A 21,508-nucleotide genomic window follows, 5' to 3' on the forward strand; every position below is an offset into this window, starting at 1 on the left:
ATGGAAGACGAAAAGAAGGTGGTATTCCATGGATTTTATGCTAGCCCTTACGCTAGATGGGTGAAGATTGCCCTTAAAATAAAGGGCATATCCTACGAATATGTTGAAGAGAACTTGAAAAAGAAGAGCCAAATGCTACTTGAGTACAATCCTATACACAAGAAAGTTCCCGTACTTGTTCACAAAGGAAACCCTATTTCAGAGTCATTGGTGATCCTACTATACATTGATGAAACTTGGAACAATTCTCCTCATCTCTTGCCATCATCCGATCCTTATTCAAGGTCTATGGTGCGGTTTTGGGGAGATTTTATGCTAAATCAGGCACGTACTTTAAAATTTCATATTATTTTATATATGGCGTAAACTTAACATGTGTTTTTGTTCTATCTATTTTCATTGAGGGCTGCCCGGTTGATCTTTATGATTTTTTCAGATTGTTAATCTTCATCGCCAACTCAGCGTTCGTCAATACCGTAGGATGAGTCATTTGTACATGTAAGTTCACGTCATTTAGCAAGTATGAGTCACGTTGATGACAAAGCTCACGGATGTCAACTATTTGTTAACGTCGACATTCAAATATGTTAACGCCGTTGATATTATACTCATGTTTCTTATCGGAGAAGCTTATATTATTTTGAAATTTTGAAATGAATTGCGTGGTTGATAGTTAAACAAGCCCCGATATGTATTGCTCCATATACCCTTTCTTGGATAACAAGTTTGGAGAAAACCAAAAATCAAGAACACAAAAAAAAAAAAAAAAGGTTGGATCTATAGTCGATGTATCTGTAGTTTTTGATCAAGCATAATCAGATCTGTTCACTGCGATTGTTTAGTGCAATACATACATTTGATTTTATAAGGTATTACCTTCAAATTTGATTTTTGCTTACATGTTGTTGTTAATAATAATTTTTTAATTATGTTGTTAAATATAGTTAGGTTACGTATCTTAGTTTCAATCAATCGGGTGTGGATGATAAAATGGTAGTTCGATTTTGAGTGTGAATTTACAATCTTGTGTAATATGTTAATTGCGTTGATATCCAAACTTAAGACGATCTGTTAAGATACTATGTTACATATGTTCAAACCTCTTAATTGTGGTTATTGGTCGCATATTAGGCCTTATATTTATGTTGAAATTTTCCAGTCTAAAAGAAATTTGATTTATTTTTTTTGAATTTCCCAAAAAAAGTAGCACGTTTAAAGTTTAAGTGTCATTTATTATTTATGATTTGATTTAAACACGAGGAGTTGTTATGTATTATGTGAATAATGTATTCAATTGTAAGGATTTAAATACAAATTTACGAACCATTTGAACGATGGGTTCAAGAGTAAGAATTCAAATACAAATATAAGGAATTTTAGAGCACATATAGAATTAAGGGTGTGGGCTTTCTTAGGACTTGAAGGTCCGATGTTCGAACTCTAAGTGCTAATAAATTTTTTTCATGTTTTTCAATTGTTTTCCTTCTTGATTTACCATGCAAGTTGAAAAAAGTAAACGTCAATAAGTGGATTTGGTAGGATTGTGTTTATTGTCAAACATAAAATCGTAAATAATATTAACTTAGAAAGCATCCATAGCATTAGTGGCGTGTGTATATAAATTCTTATGGTTATAATCAAGTATAGAATCTTGTTTGTAGTACTAGGTTTGCTAGGTAATTGTAGATTATTATTTGTGGAACCGATCAAGGTAGCACACATTTGTGACGCGAAATTTATTATGTTGAACAGGTTAACTTGGCACGTACCTGAACGTGAGCTATGGATGTTCAAGACATATTAACTGACGGGTATGATGGTCCTTGCAATGCAAGTTCCGGTGTGGGTGATGGCCAAACTCAAACATCACGAATGACCCAGGGGTGTGATGATCTTAATGTCCTACAATTCCAATCCCCAATTAACACAATTGACACAGTAGGCACAGTCGTTGACAGTAATCATTTGAGTGCCGCATCCTCGATTGAACCTCCAAAGGTGGGAATGGTATTTAAGACGTGGCAAGATGTAGAGGCTTACTACAAAGAATACGCCCAACAAACGGGTTTTGGAGTAACTAGGGCACAAGGTGTTTATTCCAAAGGGGAGGGAAGAGATCGTATTTCCACTACGTGGAGGTGTGAGTGTTGGGGTAGACCAGACATGAGGGCGTTGCGTGAAGCACGAAAGAGGGCTAAGGCTATGGATGTATCCGGTTCAGGAGGAACAATAGATGGGGTTGTGTGTGCGGATGAATTGAGTCAACGTAAGCGGAAGTCGAAAAAGTGTGAGTGTACGGCAAAGTTGTATGCAAGTGTGAATCGCCAAGGCGAATGGGTGGTGAGGGGAGTGGAGTTGGAGCATTCTAATCATACACCAACACCACGAAAGGCCAATATGGTAAAAGAATATCAAATGAAGGGGCTAACTAAAAGAGTTAGGAGGAAGTTGTTACACTTCTTTGACGAAGGTGTTCCTGTTTCGCAAATCCACGGTTGCCTGAGCAATGAGATAAGAACCCAAGCTAAAGTGCAGTTAACGGTTAAAGATCTGTCGCATGAGGTGTATAAAGCTCGTCAGTTGAAAATGCAAGGGGGGGATTCAGCTGCAATGATGTCCTATTTCCAAAAAATGCAGTTGGCCAACCCAAACTTCTATCATTCAAAACGTGTAGATGAATTGGGGAGGCTGAAAGATGTAATTTGGGTTGATGCTCGCAGTCGTGCCGCGTACGAAGAATTTGGGGACGTCGTATGCTTCGATGCAACATATCTGACAAATGAATATGAACTGCCTTTCGTAAATTTTGTGGGGGTAAATCACCACGGCCAATCTATTTTGTTGGGTTGTGCTTTGGTTTCCCATGAAGATTGTGACACCTTCAAATGGATTTTCCAAGAATGGTTATCTTGTATGAATAACAAGGCTCCTAAGGCCATCCTTACTGACCAAGCCGCTGCAATGCGTAAGCCAATCGAGGAGGTCATGCCTCTTACACGACATCGTTGGTGCATTTGGCATATTATGAGGAAGATTCCCGAAAAATTGGGAAAATGTGAAAGGTTGGAACATATGTTTGGTTTGAAATATGTTTATGCCAAAGATGATTTAAGATTGTTTGTGAAATTTTGTTCACCTTTATTTTTGCAGGTACCAAGATTTCAAAGGCGTATTGAAGTCAGTAGTTTATGAGAGTTTGACCGTGCCAGAGTTTGAGAGCCGTTGGAATGCATTCATCAGTGACTATAAACTGGAGTGCAATGATTGGTTGGCTAGTCTGTATAATGAGCGCCATATGTGGATTCCTGCGTATATGAGAGATTATTTTTGGGCAGGTATGAAGACCACGCAGCGGGTTGAGAGCATAAATAGTTTCTTCGACGGATTTGTTAACAGAAACACAAAGCTGTATGAGTTTCCTCAAAAGTACGCAAAGGCTTTGGAGAAACGTCTGCGTGACGAGACAGATGCCGATGCAAACTGCGCCAAATATGTGAGGCGTCTAGTAACAGGTTTCAAGTTGGAAAAGGTTTTCCAGCGACTATATACTGATACTAAGTTCCAAGAAATACAGTCTGAATGTTCAAGAATGATGTATTGCTACTGCAAGGAGGAAAAGATGCTGAATGAAAACACAATTGAATATCTCGTTGAAGATCGGGTGTGGATTGTACCAGAAGGGAAGAGTGAGGAAGTAATTACGGATAGAAGGAGATATTATTCAGCAACTTTTTACAAAGACACGAAGGAGGTCTCCTGTGAATGTCGTAAGTTTGTAACTCATGGAATTATTTGCAAGCATATGATGAGGATATTGGATCAAAATTTTGTGGTAGACCTACCAGAGCAGTACACTGTTAACCGTTGGCGGAAGGATGTCATAAGAAAGCATACTCTAGTTCGTGTGTCATACGACGACCCTAGTACAAGTGCTGAGGTAACTAGGTACAATCAGCTTATTGCTGATTTTGAAACACTATGCGATGAAGCAGCTACGCTAAGTGAAGAGGCTTTGTTGTTGGTGACCAATGGATTATCGCAACTCCAGGCAGAAGTTGATCAATACAGGCGACGCCAGCTTGAGGAAAGTGTAGATTTATCGTACCCGAAAGACACAAATGAATCGGGATCGCTTTTATTTGATATTGGAAATACGAGTTCATATGAGTATCATATGGAGGGGCTAGGTTCAGCGTTATGCCCTCCTACTGGTGATGTCCTAGTACAGGATCCATTGGTGATTAAGAAGTCGCGTGGAAGGCTTAAGGGCTCTAGGAATAAAACTCTAGCTGAGATGGGGTTCAAGAAACCTACTAGCCTCGTCAAGAAACAATCAAATGAGGGGACAAACAATTTGAATAACAAGAAGAAGAAAGGCCCAAAAAATTCGTCCAAAGACAAGGCAATCAGGGTTGGTAATAGAAAGACTACAAAGAAGGTCACACCCAAGGTAGTAAAAGAGGGCCATGACATAAGCAAGAAGAAAAATCCAGGCACTTCAACCACCTCTCGACTTGCATCAAAGGTAATATCTTTTTATTTTTTTTTTTAAATTTGTAACACCTATTACAATCAGAGTGTAGACTCGAAACCTTATGCTCCTCTTACTCACATGGACCTAAGATGAAAATGCTCAATGAGTTGGTGCCTAAGTTGGTAGAATTTGGAAAAAGGAAGGTATGATTTTCCAATCTGTCAAAGCATCACCATTGATTTATTGTCAATGTGCTTTTTTTGTCTGCGTTTTTAATGATTCTCAATCACTTCTACTTACTTAGGGCCGTTGTTTTGATGTTTACAGATCAAGAGGAAGGCATCAGAAGAGCCACATACATCAGCTCGTTCAAAGGTTCAGAAGCGGGTTACATAAAGGGAAACTGTCGTCCTAGTAATTACTTAGTTTTATTTCGTTGACCTCGCTATCGATTTCAGTTATGTTTGTTTTAAATTCAGACAATTATTTAGGAAACATGAACTACGAAAAATAATGAGGACTACTTTGTTGAAGACCTTATTAACTTAGGATTTCTTGAGTTGTTAAGATTCAGGATGTCAAACACGGTTGAAGATCCTTGCACACACATGAATTTCAATTTATCGTATATGATAAACACGCATGATGAGTATCAATTTAATTAAGCACGTAACACACTAAACAGAAGAATTTCATCGTTTGATACTTCTTCAATCATTACTGACCTATATGCTGACATACCGGATATAAAACTGTAATGGACTTTAACTTAAACAAGTATCACTACCAACTTACATTGCTTTACCTACATAATTTATCAACTAAATTTGACTTAACACTTGTAATGTTATATGTAAGAACTAAGAAGACATTTACATGGCTACAGTGCAATTGTTGTCCTTGTAACTCTTTTTAAATATTGAACCGTAAAATTTTATGAATTAACATAGTTCGCGTTGTCATAAATACTTTTGCTATGAAAAAATACATTGAAAGCTAGAAACGGCTTCTATTTCTTACTAAAACTAATATTTAACAATGAAAGTAAAATGTTTCTCAATTCGCCATTAGTGGTTTTTTTTAATTCTAAACAATCTCTTACTCTACACAAAGGATAGTATATCTCCATGACATACAATTTGATTTCCATGACATAAAGTTGATGCATGTATCGATAGCAAAACCTTAACATAATCATGAAGTTTTGTTTCATTAGTTTATTATTTGTTTATTTTTTTGTGTAATTCGTCAAAATATTTTTAAACATCAGAGTCATCGCCTAAATAATACTGATTTTTTTAAATATAAGGCAGGTTTAAGCTAATAAAGAGTATAATAGCTTATAGTGTTACGGCTAGCCATTTGAAACCTATCTCTATACGTAAGAGTCCAATATGTAATTATGCCACTGTATTCATTTTTTTTTAAAGTAGATATTCGAACTACATGAGAGTAGATGCAACACTAATTGACTTTTAAATTTTCGTACACTTCTTATAATACAAAAAAGGCTTACAAGGGGATTTTTGTCAACAACACTGTACAAGTAATAATATTGCTTTAGCTTACTTCCAAGAACTCCAATACGACATAAATACCAATAAATAATATTTATTAATCCTATTGGATTGCATAGCTTTTGATCTATTTTTTGGCCATTTTATGTCATATCCCAGTTCATACAAATGGCAAGAAATCTATATGAAATTGAAGCATGCAATACAAGAAATTACCAAATTTAACTTGCAAATCTGAATATAGTACTCCACATTATAATGTCCGATTACAATAACATGTGCGAAAATAAAAAAAAGTCTACAACACTGAATACCATAACACAATCTGAAATACTTCAACATAGTTTAATTTCTAACAATAATCATATTCAAATAAAAACCAGTACATAATTTCTTAACTTACTAATTTCTCTTTGGATCAACATAGCACATAGCAATTTGACAAAAAATTTAACTCCAAGAGACATGCAGACATTACCTTACCATTTATCCGAAATTACTTATGTAACTAATTAATATTCTAAAATACTTATATAGTAATTTATCCGAAAATTAATTTAAATTTTTGTTAACAAAAAATTTGCTACTTAAAGTAGTACTTTTTCTAAGATTAATAAATATTTTATACTTCTCTTAATAATTTATTTTATGATTTATAAAAAACTTTTAATTCATACTTAATGTACTAACAAATTAAAGCAAGTTGGGAGCATACTGAATCTCTAGCATTTACGGCATCACGAAGCATTTGAGGAAGAGCGCAACCTTCCAAAGCAACCCCTGCTTACGACCTTCCACTGGCTCAACCGTATCCTGCTGAACATCGCCTTCCTCCACGCACCAAGCGCTGACCATCCTGAAAGATCTATCCCTCTCAGCCATTAGCATCTCACCTAGTGTTGGCATAGGGGTAATGTTGTCCGACCCGCACCTCGAATGTGGTGGTGTTCGCTGTGACTCAGGGATACCCATAGTACTGAACACAGTGGGAGTAAGGATTGGAAAAGAAAAGCTGGTTTGAGCTTTCAACACATCCTTTGGGACAGAAGTAGAACACCTCTTACTGGATGGCCAAACAGAGTTACGACCATGGACTTGGATCATCAGCATCCTATCAAAATCAGGCGAAGATGGATTAGACCCCCAAGCTGGTCCGAAAAGATTTGTAGGAAATAGGGGGTCAAAAGCATCAAGATCAGGGACTTGAAAGCGGCCTTTCGACTGCCGAATAATTTTTCTCCATCGGCTAGCTACAAATTTCGACTTTCGGAGATAAATTTTTCTAGCAGGTTGACCTCTGTTACAAGTGAACATGTTTGGAAGTGTGGTAGAAAGCCTTAAATTAGTTTTTTTTTTAATTTTTTTTGAAAGGTCTATGCATAAATGAAAGGAGAAGCTGAGTTAAGGGGGATAAAAAGAGGAGGTGGAGTATGTTCTGTGATAGACTGAAAGAGAGGACGAAATAAAGTAACTTAGTAAGGTATTTATTACTTGAGTATGGTAGTTGGAGGTAGAGTACTTCATTGAAAATGTATGTGAAGGGCTTGGGATTTTTGTTAAGTCTGTAATTGAGCAAATTTACATAGATGTTGTATTGTAAATGGCTTGGGATTTAGACATTTAGTACATGGCAATTCAACAAATTTACATGAATTAAAATATAGTTAACTAACATAATTAAATAAGCCATAACTCATTTCCTATGAAGAATTATTATTTAACGTGAGGATTAGTTACATGTTTAGATTAAATCTCACCTAAGAAGTGTTAAATAACCAATAACGCATTGACATCACCAATTAAAAGCAATTCAAGAAAAGATGTAATCTTTTTTTTTTGTATAAAAAAAGATGTTACTTAAAAACCGGCTATAGATTAGAAACTGATGAGGTTTAAAGTCTTTCGATTTTAAAATGGTTCACCGCGCACCTATTGGTTTTTGTAAGCGGTATGGGTCATCATGGTTTCGGTTTACAATAGGTATGTTTGCAATCAGTCTACGAAGTATGTTGGATTTATTTTATAATTTAATTGGACCTTGATTTTCATTTTGACCAACACCCGAGTTACCATTGACCGGACCGATAATAAACGCAAACCTCTATTCTAACTACTCGTAATATGACAAAAAATTTAGAGCTTGTTATCATTGAAAGAATGCAGTTGAAAATAACTGCACCGAGGAAATTATATGAAATGAAAAGATCCAAATCGAACTAAAGCCGAGGTCAAAGTAAATAAATCTCAACGTAAGAAAAAATAATCTAAGTCAACGTCATTTTAATTTACTTTATTATGCCTACCTTATTGTCGTTACTTTGTCTACGGCATTTAACTTCCTTAACACATGTATTAGTGCATTGACAGGGATTACAAGTGGTAATTGGTAACTTGTGAGGGGCACTTTACTTCTTCCACATATAGATTAAAATTGAAAGGGAAAGCATAAATCTATTTCATACAAACTGATGCTCGATTCCAGATGTTTTATTAATAGCTTTTATTGTACTTAAACACATTCAATTATTCCAAAATCCAAAATGGGAAGATGAGTAATTTTCAAGACACAAAGTTAAAACCTTTACATTAAACCATTACATTAGTTAATTTGTTTTACTTTACATTTAACAGGTATTATTCGTAACAAGTCTAATCACAATTCACAACCAATTAAATTTAGGGCAAATCACCAAAACCTTGTTTGTTTGATGTATTACTAATTAAAAAGCATGGGCCATTAGTCCATTACACTTTGTATAAGTTGGTAATGCCTCTAGCGGTCTATTAATTTATCAGCAACTAGTTATTATTTTGACTCCATGTTTTCACAAAAATTGATTATGTAAATAAGCTTGATGAATTTGTATCCACACAACTATAATCATGTTGCACGTAACTATAAAAATGCAATACTCAGATCCATGGACATAAATCATTCACGCATTTTTTTAACACTACTATTAAATATCATTAAAATACTTCAACATAATAACATTATAGAACATCCAGTACCTGATTTTAGAACTAACACAACTTCCTAATTAATAACCTACTCCACAGATATTTAAAAACCACAACTTAACCACCAATAATCATCATCAGACCAACCTTCTTACAACATACTAATAACAACTATTAAAACTAGGAGTCTAGGACTAGTAGTAGAACATTTATTTGCCAAGCCGTTAAAGAAAGGACCCTTGATAGGGAAAATTTGCATTAACCAGACCACCATCATTCAAACACCAGCATTTCCATGATTGAGCAATGGAAGTACAAACACCTCATGCTCATTTTTGATTTTTGCATCACTCAAGGTGTGAAAGGCTGTTAAGATGTGATTGTCATAGCTCAGAATAAGCCTATCTGGATCTTCATCTGCTGCTTCTCCCCATAAAGCATACAAGCCCTCCAAAGGTGCAGCCAATTGACCCCTAACCTTCAGACGTAAGGGGATGGTCCGATGATCCCTAATGTAGAAGTGTTTCTCCCTAGTGTTAAGATTAACATCTGGATTCTGCACAACAAAATAACAATTTAAATTATATATTATTTTCATCAATGAGTTGGGGATGAAGTCTAAAAATATTTATACACACTTATTGAAAGTAATTAATTTACCATATTTACATTATTTAATGATACACTAGAGATAAAATGTTACTGTCACAAGTAAAAAGAAAATTAGCATTTTAATTTTAACCACAACATGGTCAAACTTCAACTAGTTAATACCTCACACAATTATAAATTACTTCCTAGTCAAAATTTGCATTACAAAGCATCCAACACCACACTTAATAGTGTTGCTTCGCACCTTTTGCTCATCAGTGGTTAGCATGTAAGCATAAATAAATAAATATATAATTAAAGTAATCATTAAAAATAAAAAATACATTTTTTATTTAAAAAATTTTACCTGAGCAATCACAATTAGAGTTTGACCGTTGACAATCCCTATACCAAGAGGAGTATCACCCATGTCAACGTATGACCCGTTGTTCATGATCATGCTTTCGTGCACGTATCGATCAACCTTCGCGGCGTAGTCGTAGTAGACCCGCTGAAATGTCTCGTTGGCTTGCAAATAGTACACGACGCCTATGTCGGTTGTGCTTGTGCTCTTCCCCGTCACAGCATAAGCAGGCAGCAGGTTGACATTGTTTGGGATAGGTTCACCATTTGGGAACATGGCAGCAGGGGGTAGAGGGTTTTGAGGAGGTAAATTTGGAGGGGGATTTATCGCAAGAGCAGCAAAACCCAACTGAGGGGCTGGGATGTTTTGACCGTGGATGTGGTAATGGGGAAGCACAGCTCCGTTCAAGTCAGGAACAACTTGCTCAGAGTCAATCATGCTAGCAGATCGACGTCTAGCACGTGCCCTCCTTAAACGAGCTAGGGTTTTCTCAATCAAACTCCCAGTACGTGTGGAACGAACACGTTCCGAGTAGGAGCTTGTGCGACGGTAATAAGCAGACTGCCTTCGCCGACGGGGGGAAGTTGAAGCTCCAGCCATAGGGCTGCAGATTGAGGGAAGAGATGGCGAGGATGATAAAACAAGTGGTGACTTGGCTGACATTTTTGGCTAGTGAGAAAGTGTTTAATGAGAGAGGGTTAAATTTGGATGTGGATTTTTCAAGAAAAGCTCCACAACCTATTTATAGAAAAGTCAAGACTAACATACGTGGACTCGTATGGAAAAATCTAATGATAAACAACCCTAATATTAGGAACCTTTTAATATAATATCACTAAAAAAAGCAAAGGACCTCAGCTTATAGCTAAAAATGTAATTTCAAATAAGGAATAAAATTCAAGGTTCAATTAAAAATCCGCTTCAAAACGACCTAAGTATGACACTTGTTTATGTTTCTTTAAATTTCCGTAGATTAATTAAGTTAATATATATTTGATCTTATGTTTATTTATTAATTTTTCGACCATATAAAAGTAACAAATACAAAATCGGCTTCGAACTTATTTACATAAGGTAATGTGACCCCTAAAGTCACACGGGAGAAAATAGGACGCAAAATGTAAAAGACCGATTCCCATTCCGAAGAAATAAGATTTGAATAGATTAAAAATATAAAGATTACCGCAAATTTATACGACTATCATATTAATAATTGACATGTCTATTTAACATTTAATATTGTTTAATGTGGGCTAATATGTATAGTTTTGGAATTGACCTTTGTAATTAGAGGTTTGTGTAAGTACTTTACTCAAATTATTCTAAGAGTGTTAAAAAAATGCATCTAATTCCATATTAGTAGTCTAACACAAATAAAACAACCAGTTAATGGATTTTGAGTTACAACCCCTAATTTTCCTCTCAAATGCAAAATCCATTTACCCGAGTGGTGCTTGTCCAATAAGCGTACTTAAGTGTAGTTGCGCTACAATTCAGTAATGTGAATATCCAATTAGTTAAGTTAAGTTCAGTTCAGTTAGTCACTTCAGTCACGTGTAGTTCACGTCCAGTTAGTTCCGTGTAGTTCAGTTCATTTCAGTATAAGCGTCATCAGTCATGTTAAGCTCAATTCAATTACAAAAGTAAATGTGAAATTTAATACCAATTGCTGCCACTAGCGAGGGTTGTTGTTTTGTAAATGATAGGGATATCTAAAAACATACACGATCGGACGATTCATCCCCATCATAACATCGGCACAAATACTTTATGCCATATTGATGGAGGATTATGTTATATTTGATTGATGAATTTTGACTAAACATGCTAAATTGGGCATTTATAGGTGTGTTAATGCTTCCAACACTTTATTTTGAGTATAGAAATGCTTAGGGCCTGTTCTGATTGACTGAAATCAACTGAACTGAACTAAACTGAACTGAACTGATATTAATTATTGTTATTATTATTATTATAATTAATTATTGATTATTATTATTAGTATTATTGTTATTATTATTATTATTATTATTTATTCATGATTATTATTATTATTTATTGATAATAATAATAATAATAATAATTATTATTATTATTATTATTATTATTATTATTATTATTATTATTATTTGTTTGCGTCGTTGTAATAAGAGCTTAAAAGAATGAAATTTGGCTTTATATCATTAGCAATATCATTAGACATAAGAGCTGAACTGAACTGAACTGATATTAATTATTGTTATTATTATTATTATAATTAATTATTGATTATTATTATTAGTATTATTGTTATTATTATTATTATTATTATTTATTCATGATTATTATTATTATTATTATTATTATTATTATTATTATTTGTTGCGTCGTTGTAATAAGAGCTTAAAAGAATGAAATTTGGCTTTATATCATTAGCAATATCATTAGACATAAGAGCTGAACTGAACTGAACTGAATTGAACTGAACTGAACTGAGCTGAGCTGAACTGAACTGAACTGAACTGGACTGAACTGAACTGAATTGAATTTCAACGGAAGAGAACAGGCCCTTAGAAGTGATTTTCAACCCCCTCATATGTCCTAATTTTTCCTTATTTTGTTCATTTACTGGCTTCCATGTCACCATTTAATGCCTTTTAGCTAGTTGTCTTAAATTGTGAGAGTGATTGATATTTATGAGATAAGTGTTTGAAGTTGGATTCTTGGTTCTTTGTAGGTAATTATCCTTTCCCAATATTGTTTGTTTGCTGCAAATCCAATCCATCCATGAAAAATATGTCTCGCCGAGTTAGGGCCATTTTCTTGTTTAATTTAATTACGTTCTGTTCAATTCAATTTCATTCACCTGCCAAAAATATAAAATGAAAGTTTCAAATTCCGAGAAAATAACATTTGAATATAAAAGGACAACAATGTTTTGCATAATTGATGCATCCAATTAGGAATTTTGTAACAATTACGTAATATTTTATTATTTTACACAATATAATTTTATCTACAAAAATGACGTAGGATGTAATTAGATCTGAAATTAATTACCCCTACGGATGTGGTGTTCAGCTTTATTGTGACTTAAATCTAACTCGAGTTAACATCAGTAATCAGTACCATACCATCAACAAATTACATGTTAAGAGTTTGTAATCAGTATCATACCAATTTTTTGGAAGAGTATGGAAAATTAACCCTTTATATCGAAGTGCCCTTCATCATCAAAACTAAATGGAGCAATTTTAAGGAGTATGGGATAAATGTAAATAATAAATTACCAACAACCTCATTTATAACTGACAAAAGATTGGAAGTAATTTTTTTTATATTTGCAGACCCCAAAAATTGTAATAACCTAGGCCCACAATTGCATCTTAGAGTTTAACTGGTTGTGTAGCCACAATTTGTGGAACACGTCACATTTCATGCTTTTGTTGTACCATTTCTGCTGCAAAGAGTAGTAGAAGCAGCGAAGATCGGGAGCATTTCTAAATAAATTGAAGCATATTCCATAAGCTTTAGACTGACGTGTTTACTCGTTATTGGTTGTTATCAATTTTAAGTGTTAGAGTGGGTAGTTGAATTGAATTTCGGTATAAGTCTGAAATGAAGATGGTTCAGCGCCATTAAACCTTGGTGTATAAGGAGTCAAAAGCTGCAGACAGCTATGCCTCTCAGTGGTACGACTCCTTGAAAACGCGGAAGAGCAGTCTGGACAGGTTGCTGTACACATGGGAGGGAAGCTCAATATAAAGTTTCTCTTTTGTAACCTTCACTCCTCTACTGGTGTTTTATCTTGTAATTTTTTGGATGAAAGCTTAGGCCTCAAATTGAACATTTTTTTTTTGGACCTTGTAACCATGTTAGTGTCTAAATTTCGCATTACAAATAAATGAATAATATTCCAACATCTTACCATCAACAAATTACATGTTAAGAGTTTGTTATTGACAGAAAAAAAATCCGTAAAATACTATTATACCATATAAGAAAAACGAGTATACGAACTACTTTTTCAAAAATATTATAGTGTATTATTCTGGGTGAATATCAACACTTTCTATTTTATTTTTTAGGATTTCCTTAAAGTAAAGAATCATCACTTTTCTTACTTTATTGGACACATTAAATGTTTTCCAAATCTTTCAACCAAAAAACTTTAAAGATACCCCTTATTGAATAAAAAAAAAATTATTTATGAAAGTTTTTGCATTATAATGTACTTTGCCTAGCATATACATGAAACAAACAAGAAATTTCACACCTAAAACTCTTAAACAATAATTTCATATTATGGAACCACTTCTACTACTGGTTAAAATAGATACATGGTAATTTCTCTCTAAAAAAAAAATAAGATACATGGTAATATGCTAAATAACAAAATTTATTCTAGGGTTTTATTTTGATGAAATATCAACACATTATCTTTTATTTTTTGAGTTAAAGAATTAATGACGTTAGAAATTTAATTGCATACATAATACATTGTATGTTTATCTAAATTAATCAACCTTAAAAATTAAAACATACATGTTTGAAGTATATGCCTTTTCCAATTACCTCTGTAGAGGTAGTTTTATCACTTAAAAAAAAAAAAAAACCACTCGAGTACGTACACCTACTAAAAGGACTACTACTAGGACAGATTGTTGCTACTCTAGTATCCAGAGCTGCATTGAAGTTTTGGTGTCAAAGTTAAGTAAATTTACAAAGTGCAGATCTCATTACCACATGGGGTAATAAATCCAGATTTAATACCTGTCTATATGTCTTGTTTCTTCATTTCAAGTAATGAGAGTATCTGAGTCTTCACCAAAAAAAAAAAAAATATTAATGAGAGTATCTGAAGTGACAAATATACATGTGTTTGTAAATTTTAGCGAATACACAGAAGGGATGAATCTTACCCTTAGTATCCAAATGCCTAATACATATTGTATCCAAAAAATGCTTTGCAACCCAAATAAGAAATGCAAGATCCAATGAATTAAATAAACCTATAAAATTCGTTAGACTGGTGAAATTACTCAATTAGCAATAACACATGGATGTTGTTAGGACAGAAAATAAAAGCAAATTCCCGACTCGAGAATTCTTCACCACCTCTAATCATTATTAAAACATACTATATCCTCGACTTAAACTAGTAATTAATTTCAGGCACTAATCATTTCAAATGATATACTAATATAACATACTATTAGACTGAATCATTAACTTTACAATGCAATTACATAAGAAGAGTTTAACTTAAGTAAAATTAAATGTCTAACACATAGCCATATCGCTTACCTCCCTGTTGTAATTTTTTTTAACTGACGTGGTAGAGCAACCTCAACAATGTGCAATTAAAATCAGTGTTGTGGTTAGGCATAAACTTAATTAGGTCAACCTATAACACATAAAAAAACAAAGGGTCTATCACATTATGCGTACACCATCCAACAACCACTTTCTATTGCAACATTAAGTGGAACTCCCCCTCCTATACCAAGTCTACCAAGTATGAACTACAAATAATCAAAGACTTGAAGCAAAATAAAATTCATTCTCCATATCCAACAACCCCTCCTTGTCGATCATCAACCAAGCAAAGGTATTATTTTAATTTCTGTATTGTGATTGATGAAAGTGCTAGTAGTGTATGTAATTTTTTTTCCAAGTACGTTATTTTCTACATCCAATTAATATCAAATTGCATTCAAACAATCAATTACTTTGGTTAAGTTCAAATTATTCAAATTTTTAAGTTTATTGCAGCTATTGTTATATACTACTATTATAGGCACATCATCTTGTTTGATCATGAAGATAATTTGTCCCATGCGTATAACATAAGGGTGCTTATTTTTTTTTTCTATGTATCATGTTTTACAGTTGCTCCTGCAAATCATACAAGATATAATTTTTAAGAAATTTTGATTTGTTTGCAATAATTTATATAAGTTTATCGGCAGAAATTCATTTTAATTAGATGCATACAAATGGTTGTAACATTTTTAGTTGCATGTCATCTATATTGTATCCTGCAATTGTGAATTGGGTATTACAACTATGTGCTTTTCATTGTGATTTGAACATATCGTTTATGTGTGGCTGCAAATGATACATGCTATACTAAGTTAGATCCATTAAAGGTCACACCGCACAGCTATTGGTTCCTTTTAATTCAGCAATTGATTGTTAAATTTGATTTTGAATTCCCTAGTACGTGCTTCTCCAATTCTTTATGTTTTTTAGCAGCAACTACTATGGATGCTTCATCACATCCTTGGTTCCAATTCAAAGTGGCTGCCACCACTAGACAACATTTGGTAAGATTATGAGTTTAAAATAGACTTTACGTTACATAGTGTAATTTGAAAAGAACAAAAGCATGGTTACAATATTAGGCCTTAGCAATGGGTAGTGTAATTTATAAATAAAATTGGAGTTCGATTATGTGAGTGATGATGAAAGGATCATAACAGTATTATAAAAGTAAAGCAAATTTCAAAACGCACATGGTGCACGGAATTATCTAGGGGCGCCATTGTGTCCCGAGCTTCTCTAGGATGTCGCTCTCCATAAGCAACGTCCAGTAGCTGTGGCAACAGATAAATTTATTTGTTATAACAGGACTTCTAACAAAACCAACCAGACATCACAACCGTACATCACGTACCCCTAATTTGCCGTAGTCCCCTTCCTTAAATCGGTCTCGCTTGGCAGCAATTCCAATTTGCTTCATATCCCAAGCCTTTACTCTTGGATAAGCTTCCCAATGCATAGGTTCCCACTTCAGACGGTCCAGATAAAATATCTGAAACAGGAAAAACGAATATATGTAATAATATCCATTTATGGTTAATCAACCAATGTATTTGTTACAAAACAAAGTTCGGTTTATGATCTTACAACAGCAAAAATCGCACATCCACCATACCCATTTGCATAAAAACGTCTAGCAAAGCTTGCTACATTGTCCATCAATTTTGCAAGTACCAACTCACACCAATCATATTGATTACAATCCATCGCACATCCAATAGCAGGCAACAAGTCGTGTGGTAGTCTAGGTGATTGTGTAGGACATAAAAGCATCTGAAGTGAAATAATCAAAAACAAAGTCTTAAATTCTTCTTCTTGTTCCTCCTCAAAGGGAGCCTCCAACTGATCCATCATGGAGGCTGTGACAGGAATGCCTACCGACGTGTACGACCTACCCAACTCTGTGGCTGGTTTCGTCTCCCAAGTCCTACCATATTTTAATAAGATATTCTGCACCCTTTCCCGTACTTCATCAGACATATGTTTTGTTGAGGGCACGACCTTAGAACCACATGGGATACCTAAAATCCAACGAACTTGGTTTTTTGAAAAAGGAAATATTTGGCCATCTGTACCAATTAGAACCCTGCTTATCGGATCAATTCGAGTCATAATCCAGTAAGCTAATTGCCGTGGTAAATGCATGCCCTTGGCAAAATACAACAATCCCCCAAAACCCATCTCACACACCCACCTTCTTTTTCTCTCGCAAAACTTTTGACAAATTCGACCAAATGACTCAACACGACAGTTCATATTGGGAGGCTGTACAATTGTTTAAATGTTAATACCTAAACAGTGTAAAAAACAACAGGAAATAACAATTTATATACATATAAAGTAGCATGATTGACTAACCCGCTTAATAGATAGTGAATATTCATGAATCACCTGCCCTCTAGCTTTGACGAGTCCACCAACACTAATGGAATTATCCTATGCAGCGCATATCCATCATCAATTAACCATTACAGACCATAAATTACATATGATCAGGATATAAATAACTAAACATTACCGTAAACAATTCTGGATATATGTCCACAGTTGTTGGCTGCAGTCCACCAGTTGGCACCTAAGAGTAAGTTAATCTTGAATTAGCACTGTAATTGTACTTGATTTAAAAAATCCCATGCTTATACGTTGTTTTTAAAAAAATTAGGAACTTAATTATGTCGTACGCAGGTTCATATTCCTGCTAATATGCAAATACTCATGCTCTTATAAAAAATAAACAACAGAGGTGCATAGATAGCTGAAGCATTGTTGCAATTGTGCTAGTGTTACTTCAATACAATACAATGATTCATTCATATTCCATAAAGCAATGTTGGATAGAATAGCCATAGTTCCAATTTCGTAATACATTGTAGACGTTATACAGGTGTAGTAGGAATTGGTTGCTCCATTTTAATTACTTGGTACATTATTCCTCTGCATGTAACTTAATCTAATTTTATTTGATAAATGATATAACTTAATTCAATTGGAGAGGTGTAAATAAATATTGAACAGATCTAAAAGAACGTATGAACTTACATTTTCTAATTCTTCTTCACAATTAGTGTGAACGTAATACTTGGATTCCGATTTCTTCTCCAAATTCGTTCCCCGTTCGACCAGTCCGTGTATTAAAGTTGCTGATGCGCAGTTGTGGTGATAGCTATTTGACTGACCGGCGAATTCTTGTTTGAACGAAGTAGATCGGCATCGTTTACCCAAACATAAGCGTGACATCACTGGATTGTACAGAACATATTAAAGCAGAATAAATTGAGAGTTGGATTGAATTTGATTCAATTGGAGATTATGTAGAGAAAGCAGGGATATTGCAGTGCGATTTGAGGAGTTCAATTGTTCCAGGGATGATACATCGAGGGCGGGAGAAATCAATTGGTAGGGATCTGAGGAGTTCAATTGTTCCAGGGAGGAAATATCGAGGGAGAAACAGATGAATGAATTAATTTTGGAGGTGTGTAGAAGACGCCCCTCCAAACCCTAAGTTTGAGAGCACGGATGTCGGTAACGGACGACTCAAGTGGATGTCAAGCACCTGTTAAGCCAGGTAAGTATCTTTGTAAACGCCGTTGATGAGGTGGCAATGTGTACGTGGAAAATGTATACAGGTCAAGACGAGTACGTGGGCGCGAAATGACGAGCGGGTCCTTCAGTAATGCACTTGAAATGACGAGCGTACCCCTAGATTAACAAAATATAGCAATCATAAAGATCAACTAGGAATTCCCGTATTTTCATTACCACTCAATAGCAATTTTATCTTATGCACAACATGAATATACATTCTAAAGGTTATGTGCATTTGGTCTATGAAACCTTACAATATTTTATGAGTAGTAAATTGAATTTAGCTATCAGAAAAAAAAAATACTCTCTCCGTCCCCTTCTGATAGTCCCTTATGGCCAAACTTTAGTCCCAAAATGTTCACCCCATTTGCTTTTTCCAACAACCCTTAATATTAATTTTTTTTTACCAAAATTCCCTCCAATTTGCAACAATACTTGTGCAAATTTATATTTCCCATGTAAATTTTGTTTTCCCATGTAGTTTTATTACTTTCCCTCTCTATTTTTTTGCATACCCAATGTCAATTCAATTTTTCAATGTACTTTTACAATTCTCATTTGTGTTTATTAATTCCCGTGAAAAATGCTCATAAGGGACTATAAAAGGGAACGGAGGGAGTAATGCAACAAACCAACATAATTTTTGGATGATTGGTATTCCGTATTAATAATGATGGTAATGGTAAAGTGTTGGTAATGTAGTCAGCCTCAAGGCAATAATCAATAATTAAAATCAATAATTAAAAGGAAATTTTGTCTCCCAAACCCCCCCCCCCCCCCCAAAAAAAAAAGAAAAAAAATTTAAAATCCTTTTTTATTTTATATATTTATTTATTTTTAAAATCCCTCAATTTAAAACTTACGAGTATGTTGTAACTCATCACCTGCTGCAAGAATATTAATTATTTAATGGCCATTTGTTCTGTTATTGGTGGCAAATTATGACAAATTTTTTTTATTAGGGGTCTTTTACTCCATTAATTTAAAAGGTGATCACAAAAAATAAGGAATTAAAAGATGCTTTTTCACAAAATTTCCTTATTAAAACAATAATTGTAATTGATTGGCACTAACTCCTAAGCTAGTACTCCCTCCGTGCCCAAAAGAACGACCCATTTGGGTTGGTTACGCGGGTATTAAAAAAAGTTAAATAAAAAGAAGTAAAAGTATATTGGAAAGATAAATTTACTTGGGGTTTTTAAAAAATAGAGAGAGAAAGTAATAAAATTACATGGAAAATCAAATTTTATATGGGGAAATTAATTTTGCACAAATATTGTTGCAAATTGGTGGGTGTTTTAATGCAAATGGGTCATTCTTTTTTGGGACTAAATTAGGCCAAATGGGTCGTTCTTTCGGGGACGGAGGTAGTAGGTAATAAGATGAATCAATTTCTTGATATTGATACTACTTTCTGTTATTTAAAAAAATTGACACATTTTGACTTTTTATTATTTTTACTACTCATATATTAGCTTTGACCATATATATCTGAGGTTACCATATAAGATAGGACACTCGAAGTTTTTTTTTGTGTTATGAATTGGATGTGCGTGCTTGCTATTTGATGAGCTAATTATATATACCTAACTATTACATGCATGTAAAACGTACAACAGCTTGACATGTCTTTGAAGAAGGTTATAGCAAGTAGTCAAGGGATTGAAGAAGAAAAGAGCATAAGTGAAGTCCAAATGAAGTTAAATATTCTAGAAGAAAACATGAAGGTTATATTTCCATGTGATGCACCTTCTTGTAATGAAGAAATGGGGATGCTTGACATATTATTATGCACTTTCCCAAGCATTATCAAAGCCATAGAAGATGCCTTCAATTTGAAGATAATGGAACCACAAAATTATCCATTAATTGCCTCAAGAATGGCATCACTTTTGGGCCTCAATGTGGTAAAAGACACTGCTCCACCTCATGAGAGGTTGGTCATATTTTTCCGAGCTTATAGGAAGTTGTGTTCCCAGAATCTCCTGAAAACAAGAGGGGTTTAGAGCTCTAATCACTTGTTCCCCTCACTCTCTGTGCAATTCTTCATTGCATGGTGTATTGTGTATTTGTGACTTGTGAGTAATGATAACAGACAATTTTGTCCTTAAGTAATGTCGTCATGGTCAGTTAATCAATAATAAGGCTTGTAAAATATGTCAGTTTCACAATAACTCATTGTTATTACTTTTTTTTTACAACAGCAGAAAACACAAAAGAACTAAAAACAGAAAGAAAACTTAAAAGACATCAAAAGGAATAGAAGTAGCATAACTTGAAACAGTCTGACGGCATTGTGATTACTCATTTTGATTATTATTGTCAATATAAATTTATTGGTTTCATAATTCATTGCGAGATTCGTATGTATGACTATTTAAATTTCAAAGGCAAATTTGTCAAAAAAAAACCCTTTTAAATGCACTGTTTTGCAAAAAAAAAAAAAAAAACCTTTTAAAAGCTTTTTTGTAAAAGAAAACCCAAACTTAATTTTTTTTTTTTTTAAAACAACCATGTCCTACTAATACACTTAATTAACCCCTAATTTCTTCTAATTAACCTCTAATTCTCATTTTACTACTTAATAATTAAATTAATTAATAAATTAAAAAAGAAAACCCACCACAACCTGCACACCACCACCCCACCACCAGCCATCCAACCACCCCTCCTTCTCCTTTTCCCCCCTCCCTTGACAGCAGCCCCCTCGCC

General features: G+C 34.2%; 1 pseudogene; it reads left to right on the forward strand.

The window, feature by feature from the left end:
- Window positions 1–20,802, forward strand: LOC145597110 (glutathione S-transferase U9 pseudogene; annotated as a pseudogene).
- Window positions 20,803–21,508: the final 706 nt, after the last annotated feature.

This window comes from Chenopodium album, chromosome 20 (assembly GCF_948465745.1).
Source record: "Chenopodium album chromosome 20, dcCheAlbu1.1, whole genome shotgun sequence".
NCBI lineage: Eukaryota > Viridiplantae > Streptophyta > Magnoliopsida > Caryophyllales > Amaranthaceae > Chenopodium > Chenopodium album.